General features: G+C 35.8%; 1 pseudogene; it reads left to right on the top strand.

Annotated features, from left to right (window-relative positions):
* Positions 1-14,809: 14,809 nt before the first annotated feature.
* LOC149995970 (large ribosomal subunit protein P2 pseudogene) lies at positions 14,810-15,204 on the top strand (annotated as a pseudogene).
* Positions 15,205-16,764: the final 1,560 nt, after the last annotated feature.

Raw genomic sequence — 16,764 nt, 5'->3', positions numbered from 1 at the left:
CCATGGCTATTCTATAACTACCAATTTGCACTTCTCAATCCCTTCACCTCTTCACTCATTCCTCCACACTCCCCTCACATCTGACAACCATCAAAATGCCCTCAGTATCTATGATTCTGTTTCTGTTCTTCTTGTTTGCTTAGTTTGTTCTTTAGATTTAATTGTTGATAGGTATGTATTTGTTCTTCATAGTTTTGATATTCTTCTTCTTAAATAAGTACCTTTAATATGTCATATAATAATGACTTGGTGATGATTAACTCCTTTAGTTTTTTCTTCTTTGGGAAACTCTATCTGTCCTTTGATTCTAAAATATATCTTTCCTTGGTCCCTGCTTTTCATGACTTTGAATATCTCTTGTCAATCCCTTCTAGCATGCAAAATGTCTTTTGAGAAGTCAGTTGACAGTATCATGGAAACTCCCCTGTAGGTAAATAATTGCTTTTCTCTTATTGCTTTTAAGTACATGACATGTGTGTACATAAGTGTAATACTGGAGTTAAATGGCAAAGTGAACATGTAAGACCATGTACATATTTACACATAAAATGTGTACATTATAATTTTTACTCTTACCCTAAAAATTTGAGTGACAGGTTTCTTACATAATCTTACCAAAGTATAAAGAAAAAATAAAAAGTAAATATCTAGGGCACTCTTTCAATGACAAAATTTGTCTTAAGAATAAGAAGTTTAAAAGCAGAAGAGTCAGTGATTGGAAAGGGAGTAAGATAAACTCTGTTGTAATTCAGGTATAAATAACAGTAACTTATTATAGTAATTTACTAGATCTTATATCAAATGAATGTAATGCAAATTCATTATAAATGTAAGGGAGAAACATCTTTTAACGTTTGCTTATAAATTACAAAAAGTTTTATGTTAATGCATAAATAAATAAATAGTAACAGATGTCATTGTGATAAACACTAATATGGCGATCAACTTTATTCTCACTCTGCTCCTTCCAAACATTTTTCTCTGCCTTCTATAGCATGTCCATGTGATTATCTTTGGCCAATAAATATGAACAGGCTTGATGTAGGCTATGTTATGGTGGAAGTGTTTAAGGGCAATTGTATAATTTCCCATTCTCACCTATCCTGGGGAAGCATTTGTGGAAATGCTTGTTCAGATGATCTACACATAGCATTGAATTAGCTGGAGTGCTAAGAAAATTTGTACCTTAGAGATTCCCCAGGCAAGCAGTGGATTAAACATTAGCAATAACTATACATATCCGTGAACAGGCAGGCATTGATCTTTTAGTGGTAATTTTATACCTATCTCATTTGTTTTGACACAGGAAGAATAATAAAGTTTAATTATACCACAACATAATTTTTGAAGAATAATTTTACATTGCTATTATTTATGTCTGTAAAAATAACTTATAAGCTAGAAGGTGTAAATATAGATCTTTGTCAATTCTTTACCAAATTCACTAAAATAAATATCAAATTTATTAAAGCCAATGATTCCATATACATTCTAATATTTGAATAAATAAAGTTAATTTTATAATCAAAACAAAATGAGAGCTACCAGTAAAAGTTTTTTAAAGTTATAAGTTTCTAGTCTCAAATATGTTGTCAATTGGTTTGGCTTAGGTAAAACTAACTCTTAACATTCTTATTTCAGTTACCTTAACACATGCTTTGGATTAAAGATCATACCAGCTAGATCTAGATACATGTATTCTTATAAGAATTACTATTGTGTACTGTTATCTTAGTGTCCAGTTTTTTTGATATACAATTATATATGAATATTTGTACATAATGCGACTTTATAAGAATATTGCTTGTCTTAGTTCTTTTAAACTTCTATACCATAATACCATAAACTGGATGACTTATAAACAAACAAAGCCCATTTATTGCCCTCAGCTCTGGAGGCCAGGAAGTTCAAGACCAAGGCACTCACATGTTCAGTGTGTTGAGGGCCCAAGTTCACAACCTGGTCTAAACACATTGCAGTGTTTTCTCTGTGTCCTCACGAGGTTCAACAGGGCATGGGATCTCTCAGGGGTATTTTTCATAAAATCACTAATCTAATTAATGGGGGCTCAGACCTCATGATCTAATCACTTTCTTAATACTATCACGTTAGGGGTTACTAAAAATTTTGGAAGACATTTAGATCATAACATTGCTTATGCAAAAAACTGGGTATTTAACCTAAAATATCATTTTATTATTTAACTGTCTTAAGTTTTAGGTGTTAATAAATTTATTGTCACTTCTAATTTATAAACTTGCTTCTCACTATTCAGTAATTTTACCAAATCTCTAGATTAGCCCTAATATATTTTGGTTTCCCTTCATATTCATCTTACGGTGAAATTCTAGCAATGTTTGAAAAATGAATACATCATGCAAATATACAATTTCTATATAAAACAATTCTGAGATTAATTATTTCATTTTTCATTTTAAAGTTTTTTCTTGATAAAATTAAAATTATTGACATAGTTTTCTTTTAAACCAATTATATCCTTGCTAGGTTAGAAGTTTCCTTGAAAAAATAGCAGTCATTTTGTGGTCTATAAAATATACATCTCACAGATGCTCACATATCCTTTCCAGAGATGAGTGAAAATGTATCTACTAATAGGCAGGCATGCTGATATTTCCTTGGCTCTAAAGAGTAATCTGTCTTTTTAGAATACAAAAAAATGTGAAGGAAATGATGCCAGTTACACAAATAACTATTAGAACTCCTGCCAACTGGAACACTTAGAGGCAGGAAGAGATAGGAAAAAATGAGGCTGGATAGGCAAGCAATGGGCTTTGTTATTCATGACATTATAGAACATGGTGGTTTTGGAGTTTTAATGAAAGAATAAAGGGAACTAATTAACTCAATGAAGACTAGGAAGTGACATGATCATAGTTCTGTCAAAGCACTATATGTAATATTAAATGGATTGATGTATTAAAAGACATAAGTGCATCTATTAAAAAAATTATAATGCTCCAAGTGCAGGATAAATATAGAATTAATTGTGTTGGTATTGGTATATTTCAGTTTTAGAAATATACAAATCAAGGCAAATTTCCTCTTTAATTTATACTTTAAATGCAGTAATATTACTTATCATTATTTTTGAATTTGGCAACAAAAGACAATCAGTGATTTACAATTACATTACAAATCATTACACAGAGGATTGTTTTCTCCCTGATCAATCTGAGTTCATAAAAAGAGCATATGAAATATTTTTCTTAAAAAGGCTCATGCTATTTTAAGGTTGATTTTCTCTTATGAAATATACAAAAATAAGCTTTAAAATTAAAAAGCCTAAAAGCTGCAGTACAATTATATAGCTTAAAATTTTTGATGTTAAATTTGTAATAATAAACTCCTTCAGAAGAACATTCATTCTTAGTTTTTCAGCTTTATTAAAGTATAATTGATAAATAAAATTGCACATATTTAAAGTGCACAATCTGATGACATAACATATCTATACATCATGAAATGATTATAAAAATCAAGTTAATTAATACTTCCATCAGGAAAAAAATTAAAAGTTGCAATCATTTTTATCTTCAGAAATTATATGTTGCAGATGTATTCAGTGAAGCAAAACCTTGCAAATACCTGACCCATCAGCAAATGTAGACAATCAGGCAAGATCTTGCAAATACCTGATCCCAGCCAAGCAAGCTGGCCTTCCTTTTGTAACTTCAGCTTTCACCGTCCCCTACAATATATTCCTAATATGTTCAACCCCCAAATCCTCTCCATGAAAAGTTATTCCCATACAGCATTAGCAACAGCAGCAGCATTCTTTACTTTTATTCCTACTTATATGATTATTAGGATGATTGCTTACCTTTACTTTATTCACCTTTAGAAAAAAAATTAATTAATTTAATAAAATGTAGGTTTAATGATGGTTAGTTAAAAGCACATTTGGTAAGATTGTGGGATGTGAGCAATTTTATATAATTGCCTATCAGCAAGACATTCATGCTCTTTAAAAAAAAATCTTATTTTTAAAAGTACCCTCAGCATAGCCATAGGGTTACAGCACATTTGATAATAATATTAATGATAAAAATAAAGCACATGCATAAAGCATTGTTTCTCCAGAATAAATTTCAGGTTATTATCCACAGGCTCTCTTTTGCTTGATACCATCATTTAGAAGTCTATTGCTTTGTTGTGCATATGCTCTTTTCTCTTAAGACATAAGTGTGTACGTGGAATCTGATAGAAGATGAATATTTATTACCTGTTTATTAGAATATTTCACATAGTTCCTGAGAAAATATTATTTTCACCTTCTTCCTTTATTTTATTTTTATTTTTGTTGTTCTTAGAAAATTATTTTGCATTTTTAAATGTGAAATACCAATATTTCTTAAAGTACACATAAGATATCTTTCTAATATGAGACATTTCTAAAACTTTAAATAATATATTTAAACTTATTAATCTTTTAATTCTGAGTACTTTTTTACTTAAAATTTCACTTTCTTTATTCTTCTCCCAACAAATACACTAAGAATATTATAAGTAAATACTTTTTCTTTCAGAATAGTCAATTATCATGATTAAACTCGTAGGGAAAGAGATGCTATCCTACATCAAAATTCTATGCCATATTCTTATCTTCTTCAACCTCCTCTTGCCTTACACTCTTGTTTCCCCTTGCCATACATTTTTATTTTGCTTTATTTTTTTACTCATATCACTTTGTTGAATTTTATAATTTTCTAATTTACTGTATTGCTTATTTTCTGCCCATACCAATAGTAAGAACAGAGTCGCTCAGAAAACCATCAAGACGCAGTGAGCAGAAACGAAGTTTTTTGAGGGAATTAACAAGCAGGGAGGAAGCCGTGCCACGAATGGCGCTGACTCCGGACTCCTAAGGGGAAGGGTGTTGCTTTATAGGGAGAAGAAAAAAGGTACTATTAAATTCAGTTTGTTTATCTCGCAGCTGCGAGTCTGACAGGCTGATCAAGGCTGAACATGGTTTGGTTTGATGCACCCTGCTATACACAGGAAGCTCCTGGATCAAAACATCACAATCTCCCAAGCAGCTGCAAGCATGGTGGGGCATGGGAACTGAGGCTGTCACCAATGGGATTGTAGACTTTATGAGACAAAACTTTAATTGCTTTATTTATTTGTCTAACATATATTCGTGCTCAATATTTACTGAATTAATAAAAATGTGAATTCTTCTCTAACTTCAAATACACCCCTGATGGTCCAGCATATAGTGTGTCTGTCACATTCATTCATATCTGAGCTTAAAAATGGACAATGTGTAGACTAAAAATATGTCTTTATCATACATTGTTTAATTAATTGTAACTTCAGCACACACACATGAATTCAATCAATTACATATCAAATTGAACTCCTAATATTTCAAAAGAAAATAAGATGGAGTGATGGTCTCCGTATTTTTGGAGTTTATATCAAGTATGTATACATGAATAAAACTACCATTGATACTAGTATTTAGGTAGAGTACTGTGATGAAGAACAGGGGGTGGGCATTTAGAGGAAGGGTTGACACTGAATGACTTTCAAATAGGTACATGTGAAGAGGTAGAGTATAATAATGCAAGGTTACACATATCATATATGAGAATACAGTGTTCCCTCACTTATCGTGGGTATTACGTTCTGGATCCCCCCCCCATAGGTGAAAATCCACGAAGTAGGAACCTTACATTTATTTTAGTATTTATATATATTTTAAGGCTTTATAAATCCTTCCCCCACACTTATAAATCATTCTCAGTCCTTTATTAAACTTTCCCACTCCCTTATTAACCTTTTCCACACTTTTATAAACACTACTTATATTCTTAAACATATTCTTCACTCTTAAACCTACGTAACTTTAAGAACATACATATACAGTACCGCTAAATCCCACGATATAACAAAGAATCCTCGATAAATAATTAAGTATAATATTTTTTAAAAGCCCGCGATACAGTGATGCCACAATAAGTGAACCGCAATATAGAGAGGGACTACTGTAGTAATCTTTGGATATCATTCAATGGTAACAGGATGAACTAAGAAAAACTATTCAATTTTATTTTTGTATTGTTTGCTGAAGATCAACACTTCCAAAGAGTACAATAAGATATATATATATATATATATATATATATATATATATATATAAAACCTGAAGTTGATGTTATTTCTATTAATTTAAATATTTTCATCTTAATGATATTATACAATCTTAGATTATGTTAAAATCAGGGAGCTATGAGTTTTTTACATAATACTTATTCTCTGCTGCTGTCCTTGGCTAAACCCAGTAAATAATATTTTTAAAAGAGATTCATTTTTAAAAGAGATCTCTAGTCAGAGGCCTGCATGGTAAATGTTCTCCCCAATAGTCAACTATTATTTTACTAATTATTATTTTTTATGTATCATTATTAAGCATCTCTTTTCCCTGGCTGGTTTGGCTCAGTGGATTGAGGGTCAGCCTGCGAGCTAAGTGTCGCTGGTTCTATCTTCCAGTCAGGGCACATCAGAGAAGGAAAACTCTGACTCCAAAAAACCTCCGCTGCCTTGCGGCATACCTCTTCAGGGGAAAGGCTAAGGGAGTAAACCCCAACAGAAAATCCGGAGCCGGAGTCCCTAAGGCGGTTTGACGTTGTAGTCAACACCGGCAACTCCTGCGGCGCACCTGAAGCCAAGCTGTATTGACTCCGTCTTTCCCTTGGACCCTTCAGCTGCGAAGAGAGGGGGGGTCTGCTGCATGGGCAACAGCAGACCCTCCATATCACCCTGCCCAGGCTCTGTAGCTTCAGCTTCACTGGAGAGGACACTCCAGCGTCATCGCAAGATGTCGATTCAACACGGGAGGAGACAGATACCGTGTCACTCCCGAGTCGGACTGCACAACCATTCTCGGCGGTGCAGATAGACTCTTAAGAAGCTACACCATCGTCTCTCGAGACGGACGGCTGCCGACGATTAAGCATCTCCATAGTACAGCAACAGGAATTAAGAACCATAATTTGATAAGAAAATGTGATTTCACAGGGCATGTACTGTTGGATAGTTATTATGGTAAATTGAAAGCATTTACCTTATTAATAGCTAGCAAAGAATAAATTGATTTCTGATAATCACTTCTTAAATTATTAACAGATATTACTAGCTAATCTATCTGTTGTGGAATTGTTTAGCTGAAATTTAATCAAAGATAAATGCCTCTAGATTGCCAACAAAATAATAAAGTTTTCTAAGGTAATTCAGTTTTCCCATTGATTATATACTATATATTTTTCTTAAATGAAGGTTTGCAAAGGTATGTAGTCAGACTGACACTTTTCACTGATTTAGGTTAATGTCAGGAGAGATTATAAAAATCATGAGTCCAAATTTAGGAGAAATCAGTGAATGAAATTGAATTTTGTTAAGTTTTTGTTTTTGGTTCATGTGTCTTGCAGGACAAAAATGGTGAGAAAATTGTGGAATAAAAAAACAAAACAAAAAACTAATGGATAAATTTCAGCCTGGAACAGATACTCTAAGAAATTATATGAAAATAAGAAAAATATGTTTCTTGAACACCAAATACCAAGATTGGCTTTCATTGCTAATATTAAATGTATTAACAATAAAAAAGCCCTTTTATCCAAAGTATATTCCATTGTCAAGAAAAATAATAAAATAAATTCTCATTCTTAGACCAAAGATTATTTTCTATAAAACTATGACTACGGATCATATGAAAGGTTATTTAGGAATACTTTTGTGGTTAAAATATTTATGATTTAATGTATAGCAAATAATAGGTTTGCATATTTCTTTTTTAAGTAAAATATTAATTTGAGTGATTTTATTAGTTAAAATGCATAAATACTTTCCATATAATTTCACATATTCTAATTCATAAAATTATATAAACTCTTTAGTCCAGTTAGCTTAATAAGCAAGCTAATATACCTATATGCTCATAAATTCATAGGTATAAATATTTGTATGCATGTTACAAAATGTATATATCTTTATATACACAACACAGTTGATGGGGAAATGTAGCATAAATGATAAGGCAAACTGTGATGCTTTATTCATATTTCTAATATTTCTGTATGACATTGGGCAAGGTATTGCATTTCTCTGTGCCTTCCCTTCCACATCTAAAAAGAAAATTATGATAATAATAACTTACCTCGGTTTTGGTCCTAAAAAGTAATGGAGCTAATTGCCCAAAGGTACTTAGTAAATACTATCTGTCAAATAAAAACTATTTGTTACATATTTCTTTTTATTATTATCTTTGTCTATTTTTATATAATCAGTAATATTAACATTTGGTTTACATAACATACATTTTGGATTTTTTAACTAGTTTGATTTATTAAGAATATTTTTTCTTGACCATTATATTAAACAATAAAACTATGTATCTCTAATTGTATTCTATTTTTTAAAAAATAACTAACAAGAGGAAGTGCAGATCATTCTAAGAAGTACCAACAAACAATAGGAGTCACAAAAATGGGGAGACAGAGAAACAACCCCCCATCGAAAGGAAAGGTAGAGTCCCCAGAAAGAATGCTAAATGAAATAGAGGGGAGCCAACTATCAGATATGGAATTGAAAGCATGTATTATGGAGAAGCTCAATGAGCTCAGCGGAAACTACAAAGAATTCCAGAAAAACTACAGTGAACTCCAGAAGAACTATAAGGAACTTACTGAGAATTATACCAGCATCAAAAAGGACATGGAAGCTATCAATAAGAGCCAGGAGGAAATGAAGAATACGATCTCTGAATTGAAGAACACAGTAGAAGGAATTAAAAGCAGGCTAGAGGAAGCAGAAGATCGGATCGGCGAGCTGGAGGACAATGTAGACAAAAACTCACAGACAGTGCAACAAAATGAAAAAAGGCTGAACAAGACTGAAGAGGCTCTAAGACAGCTGCAGGACAACATGAAACGTAATAATATCCGTATCATAGGAATTCCAGAAGGAGAAGAAGAAGAGCAAGGAATGGAAAACCTCTTTGAAAAACTAATGACAGAAAACTTCCCTAACATGAAGAGAGAAAGAATCATGCAAGTCCAGGAAGCACAGAGGGTCCCAATGAAGATGAACCCCAACAGGCCCACTTCAAGACACATCATAATTAAAATGGCAACATTCAAAGACAAAGAGAGAATCCTAAAAGCAGCAAGAGAGAAACAACTAATAACATACAAGGGAGCTCCAATAAGGCTATCATCAGATTTCTCAGCAGAAACACTACAAGCCAGAAGGGAATGGCAAAATATATTCCAAGTAATGAAAAACAAAGGCCTACAACCAAGAATACTCTACCCAGCAAGACTCTCATTCAAAATGGAAGGTGAAATAAGGAGTTTCCAAGACAAAAGAAGGTTAAAAGAATACATCTCCACCAAACCAGTATTGCAAGAGATGCTAAAGGGTCCGCTTTAAGAAGATGAAGAAACAGAGAGAGACAGAGAGGAACATGAGTACAAAGGGGGAAAATGACAATGAATAAGTACTGAAAGAAAGAAGGAACTTCTACCATTTGCAACAACATGATTGGAACTAGAGAGAATTACACTTAGCGAAATAAGCCAGGCAACAAAAGAAAATTACCTTATGATATCACCTGTTAAAGGAAACTAATGAACAACACAAATAAATGAGCAAAATAGAACCAGAGGTATGTAAACGAGGAATAAACTAACAGTAACAAAGGGGGAGATGGGAGGGAGAGAAGTGGTAAGAAGGGGAAGGGTCTAGTCAAAGAACATGTATAAATGACCCATCGACATGGACAACTGGGTGGGGACTGAATGTGGGAGAAGGGAGGGACAGGGTGCAGAGAAGCAAGAGGGGGAAAAAAGTGAGACAACTGTAATGGAAAAACAAACAGAAAAATTTTTAGTGGGGGGAAAAAATAAAAATAAAAAGAATAGAAATGCAAGTTCAGTGAATATTAGAAGGACAAGGATTTTCCTTCACACTGTATATATTTTCTCCCTATCTGATCCCTCCAGAATTTGGCATTCTAAAGAAGTAAGTAATGACCTAAGTTTCTTTGCATAAAACTAATAAGACCAGTTGTTAATAGCGATTTTTTTGACTAAGACTTTGACTGGAATGTCATGCCTATAGGAGACATGCTTGGGCTTTGGTTGTTACCAAAAAGCCCTGAGCAACTGGGACTGACCTTCAAAGGTAATAAAAGTCCATGAGATAAAAGGCCTGGTACCTTGGATGGATGAACGGTCCATAGCAATCTTTCCAGGGAAGGAATGAAGGTTGTTTTCCTGAAAGATGGCTAGAAGGGACCTTTAAGGCACAATGGAAAACCAGAAGGACCTGGAAAAGACAGGTGTTTACAGGCAAGGCTGAATGCCAGGTATGTGGCTCAGCTTCTGTGCCCTGAAGGGCAGACTGAAGGTCACCCTAAATGTTCCTTGCGTAAGTTCCAGCAAAGCAGAACTAAAGATCATAAGTGATCATTTGCTGCTCTTGTTGTGTTTATGCAAATGAACAGGATAAATTAAAAATGAACTTAATGCAGTCCCTTTAATGACAAGGAGGGTAATCTTAGGGAGAAAAATCAAGATTCAAGGAAGATCACAATGCCCAGTGGTAGACTATAAAGTAGTGCAGCTAACCGTCTTTAAAGTTTCATTTAAAATTTGTTTTCATTTGAAAGTTAAACTATGTCTGTGGCATTATCAAAGATGTTTAATTTACAGGCAAGAAGAATGTCAAATGCCTTGTAACTGGATGTCTTTCCGATAAGACAATCCTACAGATCTATAAACTTGTGTGGGGGTTATGTTACATAAATTAACATGTGTTTTCTGTTTTCAAAGGGCATAAGCCTACGATCTCATTACCTGAGTGATTGTCTGTACGTGTAGGCCTCACTTAATCCTGTCTGCATTGCTGCCTCCTGAGACTCAATGGTTTGGCTGAACTAAGTGGCTGGGTTGGTGAAGAATGGGGTGGTCTGTGGACTTCACTTTAAAACTGGTTTCTCTTTTCTATTCTAATGGCTTGGACAGAAAGAGCCCAGAGGCCTGAGAGGGGGGATACCTAAAATATTTCCCTCAGTCCAAACTAAGTATAATGGGCAAAAGGGTTTTGGACAGGTGAGAAGTACCTGGCACACCTTCCTCCAAAGAAGCCCTTCTTTTCCCTAATGTGGGACATTGAAATATTAATACCTGTCTTTTGTCATCTAGTGGTTACGGATTGAATGATGTCCTTTAACCCTGTTGCCCCCAGAATACAACAAGGATGCCAGCCTGTTAAACCAAGCATGCCGTTGTCCAGAGACAGCCAACCAACCTGGAGTCTGCACGATCCTTCCCCTTGTGGGAAGGCCACCCTCCCCTCCACACCCCCACTCTTATTAGGGATTTCTTGACCCAAGGGTAGGTAGGACGACGACCATGTCCAGCTTGAATCAGCTAGAGGAGCTCGAGACCTTCGCCCATTGTCCTTTATAAGATTGTAAAGGGTCTCAAGTCTGAGAGGGAGGGATTGTTTTTTTAATTGTTAAAATATTTAACTAATTAATTAATTATTTAAAAAAAAAAGAAAAATATATGAAAGGGTGAGCCATGGGCATGGACTTGGGGAGGGGATTGTCGGGGAAGGGGGTTGCTGGGCGGAGGGGAGCAAAGGGGAAAAAATTGGAACTATTGTAACAATATAATCAATAAAATATACTTAAAAAAAAAAAAGAGGACTTCCGGCCCAGATGGAGGCTTAGACGGACACGCTAGGTCTCCCTCTACAACTAGAGAGGCATACAACTACTTCAAAACAAAGGATAACTAGAAATTCCAGAAAATAAAACTACACGGAAGCCCAACATATGAAGTTATAAACCAGCGGTGCCATTTGGGCAGGTAAGCGTTAAAGAGGGCAGCGCTGTTTGCGGTCGCACCTGGAGCGGCGGGCGGCGAAAAATCCCGGCGGCAGTCAAGCCCCTGGCAGTGCGCGACCCCAGCACAGGGGAAAGCAGCCACCGCATCGCCTTGAACAGTGAGGCCCAGGGGGGCGGGAGGACGGATCCCGGTCTCCTCGCTGAATAACTGTGTGAATCCATCTTGGACCCCCGCCCCCAAAGAAAGCGCCACAGGGCTGCGAAATAGGTCGCAGACAGGCGCCGGTCGCTGATTTGTGACGCGTACGCAGGCACTGCCCTCTGCCCCCTATAGCCAGCCCAAGAAAACAAAACGCATCTGTCAAAATGAGGCAGACAACTATAGAAATCCCTGTGACACAACTCACCAGGCAACAGATAGAGAATCTGACAGATGAACAGATAAGAAACCTGTCAGAGGCTCAGTTTTGGGCCATTGTTATCAGGTGGCTTACAGAATTCACAAAAGAGCAGGAAAAAGATAAGAAAGAAGCGAAAAACATTCATAACGAAAGGAACAAAACCACATACGAGACAGATGGTGAGGAAAAAAAATCCAGAGTTCATTTCAACAAACTGGAATATGGAGAAGGAACAAGCAGTCAACCAATGCAGCGAGAGGAAATGGGAAGCAACAATGAGAGGATCAGAAACCTCTGGGACAGCTATAAAAGGCCCAACATAAGAATCATTGGTTTGCCAGAGAATGAGGAAGATGAACTAGAACTTGAAAAATTGAGTGAAAATATAATAAAGGAGAACTTCCCAGACTTGGGGAAGGGAATAGACCTGCAGGTCCAGGAAGCAAGGAGAGTTCCCAAGAGACTGGACCCAGGGAGAACCACTCCAAGACACATTATAATCAAAATGTCAAAAATTAAAGATAAAGAGAGAATCTTAAAAGCAGCAAGAGAGAAGAAAAGAATTATGTACAAAGGGGTCCCAATTAGACTATCAGCTGACTTCTCAAGGGAGACCCTACAAGCAAGAAGGGACTGGCAAGAAATATTCAAAGTAATGAAAATCCAAAACCTACAACCACGAATACTCTATCCAGCGAAATTGTCATTCAGAATAGAAGGACAGAGAAAGTGTTTCCAGGACAAAATAAAACTGAAAGAGTTCATTAGACCCAAACCACTGTTATATGAGATGTTAAAGGGACTGGTTTAAAAAACAGAAGCTAGGGAGATGAAACAAAGGCAAACTAAACAGGCAACGAGAGTGGAAAAGGAACTGTGGGTACGGGAAGCATATTGGGGGGAGGTCAACAGGGAGGGGGAGTGGGGAGAGGGAGGGAGATGATATAGGAATTGGGGATCATGGTAGGAGGGAATGGAATAGACGGAGAGAGGTTGGGAGGAACTGTATGCACAACTAATGGACATAATCTAAAAGGGGGGGACAACTGGAGGGAGGGGGGCCACCGGGTGGAGGGGAGCAGAGGGAAGGGAAATTGGCACAAATGTAATATTTTAATCAATAAAACACATTAAAAAAAAAAAAGATAGGGATTCCCATTGAGGAAGTGATATAATTACATTGTATAGAGAAGAATATGTCTTTCACCATTTTTCAAGCTGGCAGGTCTGTTTGAAAAGAAAATATAGTAATGGAGAATTAAAAGGAATTAAAATCTTTTAAATGCAAAAAAAAAATAACTAACAATATGTAGAGTATTAGAAATATTTAAATATACTGGCATCAAATAATTATAAAATCCGTATGTCTTTTAGCATTATCTTTGAAACTTATTTATTTTTCTAAAAAAATATAAGCATGTCTTCTTTCTGAAATAGCATGTTTATAAAATGTCATAATAATCAGCTGCTTATATGGATGTTCTATTAATGTAGTCTGTTATTATTTCATATTTTATTACACATATTAACTATTTCTGCTTAAATTTATGTAACTGCATTTGTGTTTATTTCTGTCTTTGTTTTATTGTGGTTTTTGTCTCTGCTTTTTTTTTGCTTCTTTATTTTAAAACCAATGTGACTGGCATACATTTCTGAACTCTTTATAACACATTTGATTGCTGTTCAGTTTTAGGATATTTATCATACTAATTACTTGTTATTTGTCATAATAATAGATGACAACTTGAAGGAAAAAAACCACTAAGAATTAAACTTGTCACACGTTTAATTGAAGCATTGAGATCTTCATATTTTTTCCTTCATCCATTCAGTAAATAAACTATAGCAACTTTTCACACATAGCGTAATGTGACAGTAAGAGTTACAGGACCTTTCAAGTTGTAGCCTCAATTTGAAATATCAGAACCAGTGTCCCTGTGGGCCTAATTTTCTTTCCTACCTTCCCCTCTCCTGCCTGCTTGCCTCCCCTAGACTGTGACATTTACAAGGCACTTGTGAAAAGTAACAGAAGAGCACGACGAACATAACACACAGAAGGAGCTCCACACAAGGAGTATTTGCTTGTTTTCCAGGTGTCACGGGGATCATCAGGCACGGTCACATCAAAATGAATATACCTAAGCCACTAGTTCATCCTCCAGCATTGCGAAAGTACTAGCATTTTAAGGGCCCTTGTTATTCTTAATTTAAATAAGAATTTTTAGAGATAAAGTCAAGAGGTGGACAAATGAAAATTAAAGGGAGAAAACTTCAAGTTCTTCATTTTCAATTTTATCTCTTTCACAAGTTCACTTTGTGAGGAAATTAGCAGGAACCATTAATATGAATGCTGGCTACAGCGCAGTTTATCATTTGATGAGTGTTGATTAAAAGACTAATATATGTGCTACCATTTATATTATGGTACTTTAATAGTAGTGTTTAATCTGAAAAGATTATGTTTCCCTTCTCTCAATGTATTAGAGTTGCCCAACAAGATACCAAATACTGCTGCTTTCCCTGCCTGATGGGACAGACGCCGCACATGCAAGGACTCTCTGCTGTCCACCAGTTGTGCTGCATTGCTTCCTACCTGCAAAGCACTCTCGGCGGGGAAAGCCTCCCCAAGCGCCAAGGCCATCCAGAAGATCCTGGATAGAATGGGCATCGAGGCATATGACGACTGGCTCAACAAAGTCTATAGGTGAGCTGAAAGGAGTGAACTTCGAAGATGTCATCGCCCAGGTTACTGGACCCTGGCCAGCGTTCCTGTTGCCAAGGCTGTGTGTGACCTTCACTGCGGTCCGCGGGTCTTCCGCTCCTGCTGCTGGCTCTGCCTCAGCTACTGCAGAGAAGAAAGACGATAAGGAGGAAGAATTGGAGGAGTTGAATGATGACATGAGATTTGGCTTATTCGATTAGAGTCCAGCTCCCCTGCAAATAAAACACTTTTTATAAACACACACACACACACATATGCATATCTAGTTGAGACCTCTCTACTTGGCTTGCAGATATTTTTTTTTCTGTGACTTATTATGTTGAATTACGTCCCACTTTAATGGCCTAATTTTATTAATTTTTTTATTGTTTATGCTATTACAGTTCCCATTTTTTTCTCCCTTTCCTCACCTCCACCCAGCACCACCCATTTCAGTCCCTATTGTTGTCAGTGTAATTGATTTTGCATCAATGTTCTTTGGTTTACCCCTTCACCATCTTTCATCCCGCCTGACCCCTCCTGTCTGGCAGCTGTCAGTCTGTATCATGTATCTATGCTGTTTCTATTCTGTTCATTAGTTTATTGTGTTCACTAGATTCCACATATACATGAAATTTTATGGTATTTGTCTTTCACTGACTGGCTTAATTCATTTAGCATGATATTCTCCAGGTCCATCCATGCTGTTGAAAATGTAAGAGTTTCTTCTTTTTTACTATAGCATAGTGTTCCACTGTGTAAATGTACCATAGCTTCACTGAAGCTGTTTCCAGATCTTCACTATTGTAAATAGTGCTGCTATGAATATGGGGTGCATATTTTTTGTGTGTGTTGGTGTTTTGGGATTTAGGATATATTTCCAGAAGCACAATTGCTGGGTTGAAAGGGAATTCCATTTTTATTTTTTTGAGGGTACTCCATACTGTTTTCCACAGTGGCTGCACCAGACTGCATTCCCACTAACGGTGCGCTAGAGTTCCTGTTTTTCCACATTCTCACCAGCACTTGTTTGTTGATTTATTGGTGGTAGCCATTCTGACAGGTGTAAGATGATCCCCAATTTCATTGAATTATCTTTTAAAGACTATCTCCAAATACAGTCATATTGTGAAGTAGTAGTGTTTGGAACACCAGCACATGCCTTTGAAATTTGGTAAGGAGAAGGGCACAATTCAGCCCCCTAACACCCAACCCTGGCTTGTGATCCTTTTTATGTGGCCTATATTAAATCATCCATTGAGAAAAAATGTTGCAAAATACAGCAAAATGAATTGAAAGAGTACTTACTGAGCAACTTGTGAGAGTGGGAAAGTCAGGATGAGTTCAGTTGTCAGGTAGGGAGAGATATTTGTTGTATTTCAGAAATAGAAGCAGAGACAAAACGTTTATTGGATCATATATATGTGTGTATATATATAGCATTGCATATATATGTGTGTGTATATCTACATATACATGTGTATGCACATAAACTTATATTTAGCACGGCTGATAAAATATTCTAGAGATATGGAAATTAATTCAGGTCTTCTACAAAATTATTACAGATTTTCAATTATGTGATAGAGTAGCTTTGCGAAAGGTTGAACAAAGATCCCTCTAATAGTAGATATGGAATTCAGAATTCAGAGACTCTTTACAGAAGTAAAAAATGCCAAGAAACAATGGCTTTGGCAGTCATATGTGAATGAAAAGTAGGAGGATAACTAGTTTACAAAATTGTTATAAAAACCCCTCCTGTTAAAACAAGAATAAACCAT

The sequence above is a fragment of the Furipterus horrens genome, unplaced genomic scaffold (assembly GCF_987537825.1).
Source record: "Furipterus horrens unplaced genomic scaffold, mFurHor1.1.pri manual_scaffold_12, whole genome shotgun sequence".
NCBI classification, from domain to species: Eukaryota; Metazoa; Chordata; class Mammalia; order Chiroptera; family Furipteridae; genus Furipterus; species Furipterus horrens.
Note: the sequence above shows the minus strand (reverse complement) of the source record. Positions and strands in the feature narration are given on the sequence as shown.